This window comes from Balaenoptera physalus, assembly GCF_965194825.1.
Source record: "Balaenoptera physalus genome assembly, chromosome: 15".
Lineage (NCBI taxonomy): Eukaryota > Metazoa > Chordata > Mammalia > Artiodactyla > Balaenopteridae > Balaenoptera > Balaenoptera physalus.
Window position 1 is genome coordinate 34,071,155 of NC_138894.1, and position 13,717 is coordinate 34,084,871.

Sequence of the window (13,717 nt, forward strand, 5' to 3'; positions counted from 1 at the left end):
AATAAGGGATACCCAAAACCAGAGATGGCCAGAACTTCTGTATCCCTCATGAAACCTAGCCCGGTGTTCAATACTTAGGTATCATTAATACATGCGTGTTGACTGAAACAGTTGAAACGCAATTCTTCCACTTCCCAGTTTAGTTTTAGTCCTCATACAAAACCTGATCATCAAATTCCTTAATGCTAGGAATCACAGTGAAAAATAATTTCTCAACTGACTTCTGTCAGATGAGTGAGAACTAAGGTTAATTCAGTGTATCTGAAGCATAGAAAGTGAGGGCAAACGTGGCACAAGATGGGGCTAGAGAAGCAGAGAGGATTCTAGAGCACGCAGAGTCTTAAAGGCCACCAGTGTGTTTTCTATTCTCAAAACAATGTTTGTGAGCGATGTTTATGAGCAATGTTCCAACTTGCTTTGAAGCTTTCTTGTGTGAAGAATGGATTGGAGGGAAACAAGATATATGGACACTAGTTAGGACCTAATCGCAACAGACAGGCAAGTTCAGTATTAGGATGTTGAGGGAGAGCTGACAGATTCCAAAGAAATTCAGGAGATAAACTGAAGCGGGCTTCATGGGGTATGAGATGGAGGAAAGGAAGGTCTTAGGGAATTAAAGGGTTTACTGCACACATGAGCAGAGTCTCAAAATTAATCATTTGAACGTACAGAGGTGGATCTCCCAAATGACACCGGTTAGGAAGCAACGGTACGCCCTGTAGAATTCCTAGAGACAGCACAAATCAACTGTTTCGATGGAAAATTCGGCGGGACCCTTGATTTCCATGGGAATATAGAGAAAAGAGACACTGATCTGGCTTGCAGGTATTTAGGAAGTTGTTAGCCTGACATCACATACTAGTCTCATGTAAGTAGGCCGTCTGAAGTATGAAGCTTAGGGGAAAAACCTTGAAGAAAACTTAAAAGCTTAAGCCACACCTCTATACTACACCACCTTTCACAGTTTCTTCTCAGATAAGCAGCATCCCCATCAGTGAAGAAACTCACATCCCATAATAGGAACAACAGGCCTAAAAATTAAATGTGTGTCTTTGGAGGTCCCATCTATGCGATATCTTCCTGGTACCAGAAAAGTCCCCAGGAAGATCGATCTTTGCACCCCTGAAAGCTTACCACCAAGGAAAATGACTAGGTCCATAGATTTCCTCCCTCAAACCAGCCTACCTCACACATAAATCACTAGCAACTCAGCCCTTAACTCACATTATCACAGTCACAAGAGTGGTTAGGGAGAAAAGCACTAACCAGGGGAACTAACACAGAGGCAATCCAGGCCAAGCTGGGCTGGTGGCAGATATCTGCTCCTTACGCTCGGGTGCATAATGCGACTCACCACAATGCCTTTTTCACAGACCCTTTTTAAAGTTTCTCCACAAAATCCAACAGCTCAAGTTAGCTCATGACGCTTCAAGGTAAACAATCGTCAAGAGAAAAACATGCAATATGTCTTACAATGTTGGATTCCTTACAAATAGGACAAGGAAATAACCATGTAGACAAAACCAGAGCATTTGAAAACATCTGCGTTCTACAAACATACCAGTGAATGCTATAAATAAGGTAATATGACATAAAACAAAATGAAAACTAGATGTGAGACTGTTCTCTTCAGTGTACAGACTTCATGGCAGTTGCTGCACGATCTAGCTACTTATATCTACAACTCTCTGTTCTGTTAATACAAAATGAGGCCCAAGTGTGTCAACTTGTTTCCCACAGAAACCAAAAAACCTACATGCATCTCTTTTCTCCGGTGCCCTTTCACCTTACCTGCTCCCAGTTCTCCACCAATGTCCTCCTCTTTCTCTAATTATTCTCCTCTTCATTGTGCTTGGCCTTGCACCCAAGCATGCAAGACAGAGAGTCCTAGAGGTCCGAGATTCTAGAGGGGCTGTTTGCAAGGGGGAGGAGATTACGGTAACTGCCACACTGTATATACTTCTGTGCAAAGAAAGAGGGACAGTGTTCAGAATGTCTCTCACATATAAAAAGAGCTGGATGGCAGGATACCTGTGTGGCCCAAGGAACTAGAGCTAGCAAATCATGGGCAAAACAATTGCAACCAAAGGCTGGAAGAGGAAAGGTCTGCAACCAGCTCTGTCTCCTGGCTCTCTGGTATTTGCTGCCAATGGGCAGAGTCTATTTCGTGAAGCATCAAGCACTGAAAAGAAGACTCCTGCTGCTGGAAGTTGACAGGAAGGAACATCCAATGCAAGATCAAGGCTTGTCCTAGAAGCAATGCCCATAATGGAAGAAAAAAAAAAAAAAAAAAGAAAGCGGAAGAGAAATGTTAAGTCGCAAGTCCAACCTGGCCCCCAGCCTAGCCCAGCCCAAGGAAGGTAGGAGTCAAGGAGAAGAAACTAAAAGAGAAGAGCCTTGGACCACAACATTCTCCACAGGGTACACTCAACAAACTTCACCCTGCTCTTTAACCAAGTTACAACTGTAATAGTTCAAACTACATGGCTCTTTCCTTCCTAAGGATACTAGTTAAATAAGATCTATATAGCTCTAAGTATATGATACATAAAATAGAATACTCTGTAGAATATAAGTAACTGTTAGTTAATTATATTAATGAACGTCTGTAAGAAATGTTGCAATGATTTCCCTAATGGAAGAGCCTGGGGGAGGTAAATCTGTCTTCTAGGATTTCCTCCCCAGAGCTCAGAAATTGAGGGGTTGTTTTAGCTCTCCTACGCTCTCTTCACCCAAGCCCGCCCTCCTGTTGGGGATCGGACCTCCCTATTGGCTAGCTCATACCTTTCAACTGCCTGCTTTGTGACATCACTCTCCTACCAAACCTACTACCACTTGGTAGAGGTCTTGGGGTTTCCGTGGAGCCGTTTGGACCAGTAACCAGTGACCTTTGTACTGGACACGTGCGCCGTTCAGCTGCAGCCACTCAGACATCCTCTAGTGTTGTCTCCTCATCCCTTGTACCTGCAGTTGATGTCTCCTCTTCTCTGACCATGTCAGGTAAGAAAAGAAACTTTGGAAAGTTTTGCGTTCGATTTCTTGTGCCCCTAAATTGAGGAGGAGATTCAAAATAGCGTGGAATAATGAGGGAAAGTATTGAACTACAAGTCTGGAGACCTAATTTCAGTTTTGACTTTGACGTTTACTGTCTGTGTGACTTTGGACAAATCACTGACTGCCTCACAAAGCCTGCTGCTTTCCTTATCTGTTACGTTAGGATACCACATTGGGTTGATCACTCTGATCCCCTTCTTTTCCAATATTGAGCCTTAAAGGGTACCCATGTAGAAAATGAAATCAGAGACTTCTCAAAAGAGTGTTTCAACAGAAACATAGAAAAGCCAGGTGACACAGAAAACTAGCGATATATACCAAGATGTTTCATCTCCAATGGTCTCCCTCCACTAGTATTTCGACTAGTTGAAAAGAGAGAATAGGGAGAGAGGATGGAGAGTACTGGGCTATATAGGGAGGCACAGAGTCAAACGTAAGCAAGTTTAGGATTGTTTTCATTAGCACAGGCCAACAGGAACCAAGAGATGGGAAAAAAATATAAGAATGAAGAGGGAAAGCATAGAGGAGCTCTCAAGAAAGAGGCAGTTTGCCATGGAATGTTGATGGGAGCCAAAGATTTTAAATTAAAGCAGAAACAGCACAGAGGGAAATCTGCTCAGAGCAGGGCAAAACAAAGCTGATGGTAGCAAATCCTTACATTAACAGACTAAGAAGGAAAGTAAGGCCAGAACAGGGGATCACCAGGAAGGGCAGCCTATCAGAAAAGTCATACTCCGTTTTCTTTCTTTTATTGCCTCTCTGAATACAGCTGGCACTTGACAGTTTGGAATAGAAACATTTTAGAAGTATGTTTTAGAAATGATGCTTCCTAGAAACCAGAAACCAAAGTGGTTATCTAGGGGGCTGCTTTTCAGTGTTCTATTCTTTCTAATTTTTAAACTAGGTAGACATTTGACCAATTAAACATTTTAAATGATATCTTCTACATTGAATCAGAAGGACTATTTCCTTTGTGTGATATGTAGCTTCTAAGGCAAGGTTGCTTTTCAATTTTTACAGTTATTTCCTTCCTAACACAGAGAGCACATTGATCAACAGCCATCGTTCGCTTGTAGATCTTAGCTACCGGAGAAGAAAAAGAAAAAGTCAAGCCCCCACATCTCTAATTCCCCATTTAGGGAATTCCCTGGCGGTCCAGCGCTTAGGACTCGGTGCTTTCACGGCCAGGGCCACGCGGCGCGGCAAAAGAAAAAAAGAAAACACAAACATCCACGTTTATCTAAAACAATGTTGTGGAGTCCTTTGGATTTTCTTACATTTGAAAATCTTTTTTAATTGGATTCTAGGGATGATGGTTTTTTGAGGTCTTGGGATGTCATCTTCTTGGATGTGGAAGATGATTCTAAGTTCTAGGATAAATACAAAAACCTTCTTGATACTTTTTAAGCTTCCTTTCTGCTTATTATATGAGTTATATTCATGGAAAGATATATTTCTCCTAGGCTTAATACCTGTTACTTGCTGGGTAAAAATATGAATGAGCACAATAATGAAACTCTTTTACACTTACTATTTTGCTGTCTGCTTTGTACCGGTTTTCATTGAAATACTTGTCTATATATGTTGTGGCTACCTATACATTCACATTTGTTGCATTCTGTTGCTTGTTATGCATTTTTTACTGATTTATCGTCTCTGTCTGTATGCATTGGCTAGGAATTCATTCACCTCTATCACCTCCATCGTGTTTTTTGGTTAATAGTATTCACTAAAATAGAGTGGGCAAAATTCACTTTCATAATATTGCATGTATGGTACAGAATGTCATTTGTTAGTAAATTCATTAGGCTTTGATACTTGCCCACATACCCCAGTTTTCATTAATATCTATGGATTTCTTTTTCGTTACGTAACATGTTTTTCATGATTTTTCTTTGTCTTTCTAGAACTTATTGTATCTTCCTCCATATAAATCATACGCAATAGATCAGCTTATTCATCTATTAATTATTACTGCTATTATTATTGGTGGTGGTGTTATAACCACTTTATAGATGAGTAATCTGAAGTAATCAGATAACTTTTCTCTTTCCAAAAGCACTTAAGAAATCCACTTTCGGGTAATCATTTTGAGGTAGGATGAGAAACCAGGCTTGAAGAGGGCAAAAATGACTCTTTCAGTTCACCAGTTGGACTGAGCTATACGTCAACTCTAGGTAATAGCGTGGGAACTGCACAAGCAAAGGGAGACACTGAAGATGACAATGGTAATGGCCGTACTGTTTTCTAATGGACAAAAAAAATGCTTATATTATAAGTTCTATTTCTCCTGCTTTCTGGCACTATCATGCTCAGAGTGGAGTCCTGGCAAGGAAGTCAGGATACTTAGGTTCTGAAACCTGGTAATGACACTAACATAATGAGAGAACCTGAACAAGTCAACCCGACCTCTCTGAGCCTCAGTTTCCTTACTCGTGAAATGAGACTGAAAAAAGAGAAAGTTCTCTAAGGGCCTCCTAGTTCTAAAATGCTTCCAGTCTAGGAAATAGCATAGAAGTCAATACGAGTGCAGGCTGAAGGGAAAGACAGGGCAGGGAGAAGGTTGCTTCCAGCCTAGAGAACAATGTCTGAACCATACCACTTGGCTCTTCTGCCCATCTGTGCCCAAGATGGGAGCACAGGCAGTTAATACAGAAGAGTGGAAAACTGCTCAGTCCTTACAGCCATCATTAACTGTCTGATTTTGGGTTTCTCAGGAAGGGTCGATAGTAGAGGTGTCCTGAGAGCAAGAACCTTAAGATAATGCTGTTCCTCAAACGTAGTGAGAATTTCTCAACCTCCCTGAGTTTTTCATGACCCTCTTGTTCTTACAGAAAATTTCCAAAATCCATCTCTACTTGGAACTCTAAATTCTCTGCAGCATTCTCTTCCTGTGGTGAGCAATGCAACTTCCCTAACACGAAGTGTCTGCAACTTCTCCAGAGTCTCTGCCCCTGCCGTCAGTTCGGCATCGGCTACCGGTACCTCTTTCCAGACACTCATGGGTAGTGCCTACCTTTACCAACATTCCAGCACGACTATGTTATCTGGAGTTACTGACCACAGCCAGATCTCCACTTCAGCTCCTTCCTATCCAGGTGTTCTTGAGTGGGACATCACAGGAAGCACTGAAAAGAATTCCTCTTCACTCGGAGACTTTACTCTGGCACTCACTGACCGGCACCCAGCTGCTTCCTCCATGTTTATGGCAGCCCAGGATGATAAAACTTCAGACGCCAATAACATGGTCCCTCTATATCCATCACTTTCTGCCAGGCTTGCTCAGGGAGCACCATCTCAGATTCCAAATCAGGGGCATAGCCGCCTGTCACTTCCCTACCAGGAAGGAAGCCAGGTATATTACTATAACCAAGGCACACTGGGGTCTTCACTGTATGGAGAACTTGGCTCCTGCCCGCAATCCTATGGCTCCGCGTCATACACAGGAAGTAGGGCCTCTGCGCAACCAGAAATGGGAATGGGACTGAAGGAGATTCAGCCCACAAATATCCGACCACCAGCTTCCACCTCTGCAATCTGCCACCCTGTGTCTGCTCAACGCATCACAGAAACAAGTTTTCAAGGTGAGTATACAAACGGCAGAGAAAGTTGAAGAATGAGGTCGGCATTCACAAATGGGGTCAAATCGACAGCTGGGAAGGGGTGTAGAGACAGGTAGAATTTAGATCCTGAGCCTTCAGTAACCACTACCTTCGCTCAGTGCCCTCTGTTTTTAGACTCTATATAAGAACACCTAGGGCTTCCCTGGTGGCGCCGTGGTTAAGAATCCGCCTGCCAATGCAATGCGGCGGACACGGGTTCGAGCCCTGGTCTGGGAAGATCCCACATGCCGTGGAGCAACTAAGCCCATGTGCCACAACGACTGAGCCTGCATTCTAGAGCCCGTGAGCCGCAACTACCGAAGCCCACGCGCCTAGAGCGCATGCTCCGCAACAAGAGAAGCCCGCACACCGCAACCAAGAGTAGACCCCGCTAGCCGCAACTAGAGAAAGCCCGTGCACAGCAATGAAGACCCTGTGCAGCCAAAAAAATAAATACGTAGAATAAATAAGTTCAAACAATCAATCAATAAATAAACGTAAATTTAAAAAAAACAAAAAAACAAAAAAACAAAAAGAACACCTAATGCAGGTGGGAAGGTGGCAGGGACACTGTAAAGGTCATCTATGCTACATGTACAAGAACCCCGAGAGCACACCAATAGGTACCACATTTTTCACTGCTGTAGCCGAGCATTCCCCCTGTACTACCACACTGTAGCACTCCCTTCCCTCGTCTACTGCTACAGTCTCTTTGGAAGGTGTCTCAGAACTCTTGTTATGAGAGTGCCAGTTGAAGTGTCCTCACTTCCGTCATTTATACCAGGATTTAAGACCTTGTGGTCCGAGATCCTGTCCAGAGAGCAAGCAGGCTAAGACTCTGTCTTTGTTTCTGTATTTCATCAGAAAGGGCTCTACCCCCTCTCCTAGTTCATGGTGTGAAGTGTTCTTAGCCTCTCGGGAAAGTGGGGAGAATTGAAAGGACTCTATATGAGAATGCTAGGCTTTGTAAAACATTTCAGTTGTTTAAAAAGAAGACTCATTTTGTATTGGACTTACAACAGTCCTATGAGATACAAAGAGAGCCAAGGATCAGTGACATGAAATGATCACCAGTTAAGCATTACAACAGTCACCGCTTACCTCGTAGCATAGGGCACTGTCCATGATCCTTAAGAAGAGTTAGTAGAAATGCCTTGCCCATCTTGCCCCTGAACCCCTTGAAAGGTACATGACTGCTGTGTTGGTGTTTAGGGGGAGCATCTCATTTACCAGGGACTGACTTCTCCCTTGATCCCTTTGTAGTGATGGAGCCTTCCCTGGTGATGAAAAATTCCCTGGGATTGCAACCTCCAAGCCAGACGTTTTGTGTGACACAAACTCAAGAACTCCCCAAGTCCTGCAGTAGCAGAAACAGTCACATACTTGAGAGTAACCCACCATCTGAACTTGGGGACATTTCAGTGACAGCTCCAGTCCAGAGTGCCAGGCGTCTCCTGGCCCTGCCTCCAGCTCCAAGCCAGGGACAAACAGAGAGTAAGAACGTGGAGGATATCAAAACCAAGCTGTCAAAGCCTCTGGAGGCCTACCAGATCCCAATAGAAAACCAAGATCCTCCACTACTCCCTTTGGGAATCCCTGATATTCCCCAGCCGCTGGCCTGCACCGATCCCCTCAGCCAAGAGGAGCAGCCTGGTTCTGAAAATGCTGATCTGGGAGAGAACAGCCTGAGTCGTCAGGACCTAGGGACACTTGAAAATGGGACTGAACCTAGCAGTGGTCTTGCAGACATTACTACACTGGCGGAGGATATTCACCTTCCCCAGCTCTTTAATTCTTGGAAAGATCTTGATCGATCCCAAGGTCCCAACGTGATCAAAGCTGAAGACACCAGAGCCATTAAGGTGAATCAGGTGCAGGAAAAGCCAAGTGTCGTAAAGGTTCCCTCTGATCAACCCAGGAAGAACAAACAGAAAGCCTCTGAGCCTATCGGTGGTGCTCCCAAGGCCAAAATCCAGCCAAAGGATCCAGAGTGCCTGTTAGGGGGAGAAGCGGTTATATGCACTGCTGCAGTCAGTGACAGGGCTCCTGCGAACACGGCCAAGCACTCTCAAGGCAAACCTCAGAAAGCTGCATCCGGAAAGATCAGCAAAACTGAGAGCCATGGGCAGGAAAAGACCAAAAGGACCAGAGGAAGAAACAAGGCTGAAGAGAACAAGCAGTCAGGGAACAAAGTCAAGGCAGAAGACAAGCCAGCAATCCCCAACACGAAGCGAAAGGAACACCAAACTGAGCTTCGCCAAGAGAGCTTTCAAAAGCCTCGAACCTCCCTTGGCGTGCGCATGCTGGAGTCTGTGAAGGTTCTTCATGCGCTGGGGAAGAAGAATGAGACGAAAACTGGGCTCTCTTCCTGTCGGCTCTTGGGAAATTCAAGCAACCCCAAAGACCCCCAGCCACCCCCAGCGATCCAGCCACGGCGGCATACCCCACGTGAGGGTAAGAGGCCTGAGAAAACGCAAGTCCAAGCCCAGAAACCAGACAGCAGTGCTGAAACAGAGTGTCCATCTCCATCCCAGTGTGAGCGGCCTCCTCCTGGGAAGGTCAAGTTGATACCTCTGCCTTTTTCTGCCTGGGACAAGCCTCAAGCTCGACCCGCTCCTCGGAGGCCACAGTCTCTGGCCTCACATCGGCCTGCTGTGGCTTACCGTGCCCAGCCTGGTTCTACTGACTCAGCTCAACCTGCTGCAGTCAATTCATCCCAGCCAGCTCCTGCCTCTTTGCCAGGTCCCGCCAAACCAGCTCAGCCAACTGTGGCCAACCCAACCCAACCGGCTTGGACCAACCATACCCAGCCTCGTGTCCCTCAGCCTGCTGCTCCTAGGCCTGCACCCTACAAAACTTCATCTGGCGCTTCTCTCCAGCGCGAGCCTGTTCCCCCTGCTGTGACTAAGCGCCAGTCCCCACCCAAGCTCCAAACCCAACTTCTACTCCAAGACTTCAGCAAGCAACGAGTTCCATGGAGGGAACCCAACGTGCCTGAGCCAGTCATGTCAAAGCCCATCGAACAAGAGCAGAGGCCAGAGCGAGAGGCCATGAAGAGGCGGGCTCAACAACAACGGGAGAATGCTGCCAGATACACCTCTTCGGGGAAGCTGCAATTTTTCACCCAGAGGGACAAAGAAATGGAAATTGCTGACTACTACGGATACGTCAGGTGACAGCTGCTAGGATTCTTGCTGCCACCTTGGCTACCAGCGGTTCTTCCATACATAGGTAAGATAGGTATAGAACCGAATAAGTAAATGGAATAGAATTAATAGATGAGTAATAAACCTTTCGAATTTTGAGATGCTGCTAACTGGGGCGTGAGAAAGGAAGGCCTGAAAGTTGGATGGGAGAATGAAGGAAAGGGGTAAAAACTGAGGAAAGAGGAAGGAACTTGGCCCAGGGCTAGGAAGGCCAAAAGAGACGTATGGATTTAGGAAAGGAAGCAGGAGTGAGGATGAAATGGCAGAAGTAAAAAGCAGGGTCAGGGGTCTGGGTTGAAAGAACACAATTGGAGTAGAGTTGAAGGTGACAGGAGATGAGTCTAGGTTTACTAGGAGAAATAGAAACAAAGTCTCTCGGGGAGGTTGGCCTTAAGTCTCACAACCACCAGATAGGTATTTCAGAAAACAAGAGGTTCACGACACATCTCTGAAAGGTTTGAGTTGCCTTATTCAGGTGTGATTATAGTGGGGGAATAGGCAAATCTACCAGAGAAGTGGCTAGGGCTCAGAGTCCTCCTAGGGGCAGCTGACGACAGGGCCAGAGCCAAGGGAACTGCTGTATCAGGAGGCCCACGAACAAATCAGGGGCATAGCCGCCTGTCACTTCCCTACCAGGAAGGAAGCCAGGTATATTACTATAACCAAGGCACACTGGGGTCTTCACTGTATGGAGAACTTGGCTCCTGCCCGCAATCCTATGGCTCCGCGTCATACACAGGAAGTAGGGCCTCTGCGCAACCAGAAATGGGAATGGGACTGAAGGAGATTCAGCCCGCAAATATCCGACCACCAGCTTCCACCTCTGCAATCTGCCACCCTGTGTCTGCTCAACGCATCACAGAAACAAGTTTTCAAGGTGAGTATACAAACGGCAGAGAAAGTTGAAGAATGAGGTCGGCATTCACAAACGGGGTCAAATCGACAGCTGGGAAGGGGTGTAGAGACAGGTAGAATTTAGATCCTGAGCCTTTAATAACCACTACCTTCTCTCTGTGCTCTCTGTTTTTAGACTCTATATAAGAACAGCTAGGGCTTCCCTGGTGGCGCCTGCCAATGCAGGGGACACGGCTTCGAGCCCCGGTCTGCGAAGATCCCACATGCCGTGCAGCAACTAAGCGCATGTGCCACAACGACTGAGCCTGCATTCCAGAGCCCGTGAGCCGCAACTACCGAAGCCCACGCGCCTACAGCCCATGCTCCGCAACAAGAGAGGCCACCGCGATGAGAAGCCCGCACACCGCAACCAAGAGTAGACCCCGCTAGCCGCAACTAGAGAAAGCCCGTGCACACCAATGAGGACCCAGTGCAGCCAAAAAAATAAATACGTAGAATAAATAAGTTCAATCAATCAATCAATCAATAAACGTAAATTAAAAAAAAAAAACAAACAAAAAAACAGAACACCTAATGCAGGTGGGAAGGTGGGAGGGACACTGTAAAGGTCATCTATGCTACATGTACAAGAACCCCAAGAGCACACCAATAGGTACCACATTTTTCACTGCTGTAGCCGAGCATTCCCCCTGTACTACCACACTGTAGCACTCCCTTCCCTCGTCTACTGCTACAGTCTCTTTGGAAGGTGTTTCAAAACTCTTGTTATGAGAGTGCCAGTTGAACTGTCCTCACTTCCGTCATTTATACCAGGATTTAAGACCTTGTGGTCCGAGATCCTGTCCAGAGAGCAAGCAGGCTAAGACTCTGTCTTTGTTTCTATATTTCATCAGAAAGGGCTCTACCCCCTCTCCTAGTTCATGGTGTGAAGTGTTCTTAGCCTCTCGGGAAAGTGGGGAGAATTCAAAGGACTCTATATGAGAATGCTAGGCTTTGTAAAACATTTCAGTTTTTTAAAAAGAAGACTCATTTTGTATTGGACTTACAACAGTCCTATGAGATACAAAGAGAGCCAAGGATCAGTGACATGAAATGATCACCAGTAAGAATTACAACAGTCACTGCTTACCTCGTAGCATAGGGCACTGTCCATGATCCTTAAGAAGAGTTAGTAGAAATGCCTTGCCCATCTTGCCCCTGAACCCCTTGAAAGGTACACGACTGCTGTGTTGGTGTTTAGGGGGAGCATCTCACTTACCCGGGACTGACTTCAACCTTGATTCCTCTGTAGTGATGGAGACTTCCCCGCTGATGAAAAATTCCCTGGGATTGCAACCTCCAAGCCAGACCGCTTTCCTATGGAATGACAGAGAACTTCAGAGAACTTGTCAAGATGAAACACCAGTCAGTCTGCGGGAGAAAGGGAAGAAGAGAACGATGGAAATCGTTTCTGGGAAACTATTTTTACATTATGTTTTGTTTGTTCCTGGTAAATAAACTGAAATCTTCTTAACATTCAAACAAAATCTAAACCACTAAATTCAACAACACAGGAGTATAACTTTTGAAAAAAATTTCTTTGGCTGCGCAGCATGTGGGATCTTAGCTCCCCAACCAGGGATTGAACCCACGCCTGCTGCATTGGAAGCGCAGAGTCTTCACCACTGGACCACCAGGGAAGTCCCAGGAATAGAACTTTTAAAGGAGAAGGTATAAACCCCTGGGTTATATGAACTGGAGATTTTTAGTAAGAAGTCAATAGATCTTTTGTTAGGCACATTTTATGTTAGGCTGTCTCCCTGCACAGGACGCAGGCGCCTTGAAAATGGAAATCACATCCCTCTATAGTACGTCCCTCTTCTTTCTGCTTTGCAGTTTGCTGCTCCACTTGTTCAACCCCACCTAGTAATAACCTATACTTCCCTTGTTCCTGTTTTCCCATCTGGAAAACAGACAAAAGGCAACCAAACAACGCAAAGGTCTCAACAAATAAGGGATACCCAAAACCAGAGATGGCCAGAACTTCTGTATCCCTCATGAAACCTAGCCCGGTGTTCAATACTTAGGTATCATTAATACATGCGTGTTGACTGAAACAGTTGAAACGCAATTCTTCCACTTCCCAGTTTAGTTTTAGTCCTCATACAAAACCTGATCATCAAATTCCTTAATGCTAGGAATCACAGTGAAAAATAATTTCTCAACTGACTTCTGTCAGATGAGTGAGAACTAAGGTTAATTCAGTGTATCTGAAGCATAGAAAGTGAGGGCAAACGTGGCACAAGATGGGGCTAGAGAAGCAGAGAGGATTCTAGAGCACGCAGAGTCTTAAAGGCCACCAGTGTGTTTTCTATTCTCAAAACAATGTTTGTGAGCGATGTTTATGAGCAATGTTCCAACTTGCTTTGAAGCTTTCTTGTGTGAAGAATGGATTGGAGGGAAACAAGATATATGGACACTAGTTAGGACCTAATCGCAACAGACAGGCAAGTTCAGTATTAGGATGTTGAGGGAGAGCTGACAGATTCCAAAGAAATTCAGGAGATAAACTGAAGCGGGCTTCATGGGGTATGAGATGGAGGAAAGGAAGGTCTTAGGGAATTAAAGGGTTTACTGCACACATGAGCAGAGTCTCAAAATTAATCATTTGAACGTACAGAGGTGGATCTCCCAAATGACACCGGTTAGGAAGCAACGGTACGCCCTGTAGAATTCCTAGAGACAGCACAAATCAACTGTTTCGATGGAAAATTCGGCGGGACCCTTGATTTCCATGGGAATATAGAGAAAAGAGACACTGATCTGGCTTGCAGGTATTTAGGAAGTTGTTAGCCTGACATCACATACTAGTCTCATGTAAGTAGGCCGTCTGAAGTATGAAGCTTAGGGGAAAAACCTTGAAGAAAACTTAAAAGCTTAAGCCACACCTCTATACTACACCACCTTTCACAGTTTCTTCTCAGATAAGCAGCATCCCCATCAGTGAAGAAACTCACATCC

At 45.3% G+C, this 13,717-nt stretch overlaps 1 long non-coding RNA gene across 4 annotated transcripts in view; it reads right to left on the bottom strand.

Annotated features, from left to right (window-relative positions):
* Positions 1 to 13,717, bottom strand: part of LOC309643390 — a 2,123,356-nt gene that overhangs the window by 1,389,469 nt on the left and 720,170 nt on the right. The gene's annotated exons all lie outside the window — the stretch shown is intronic.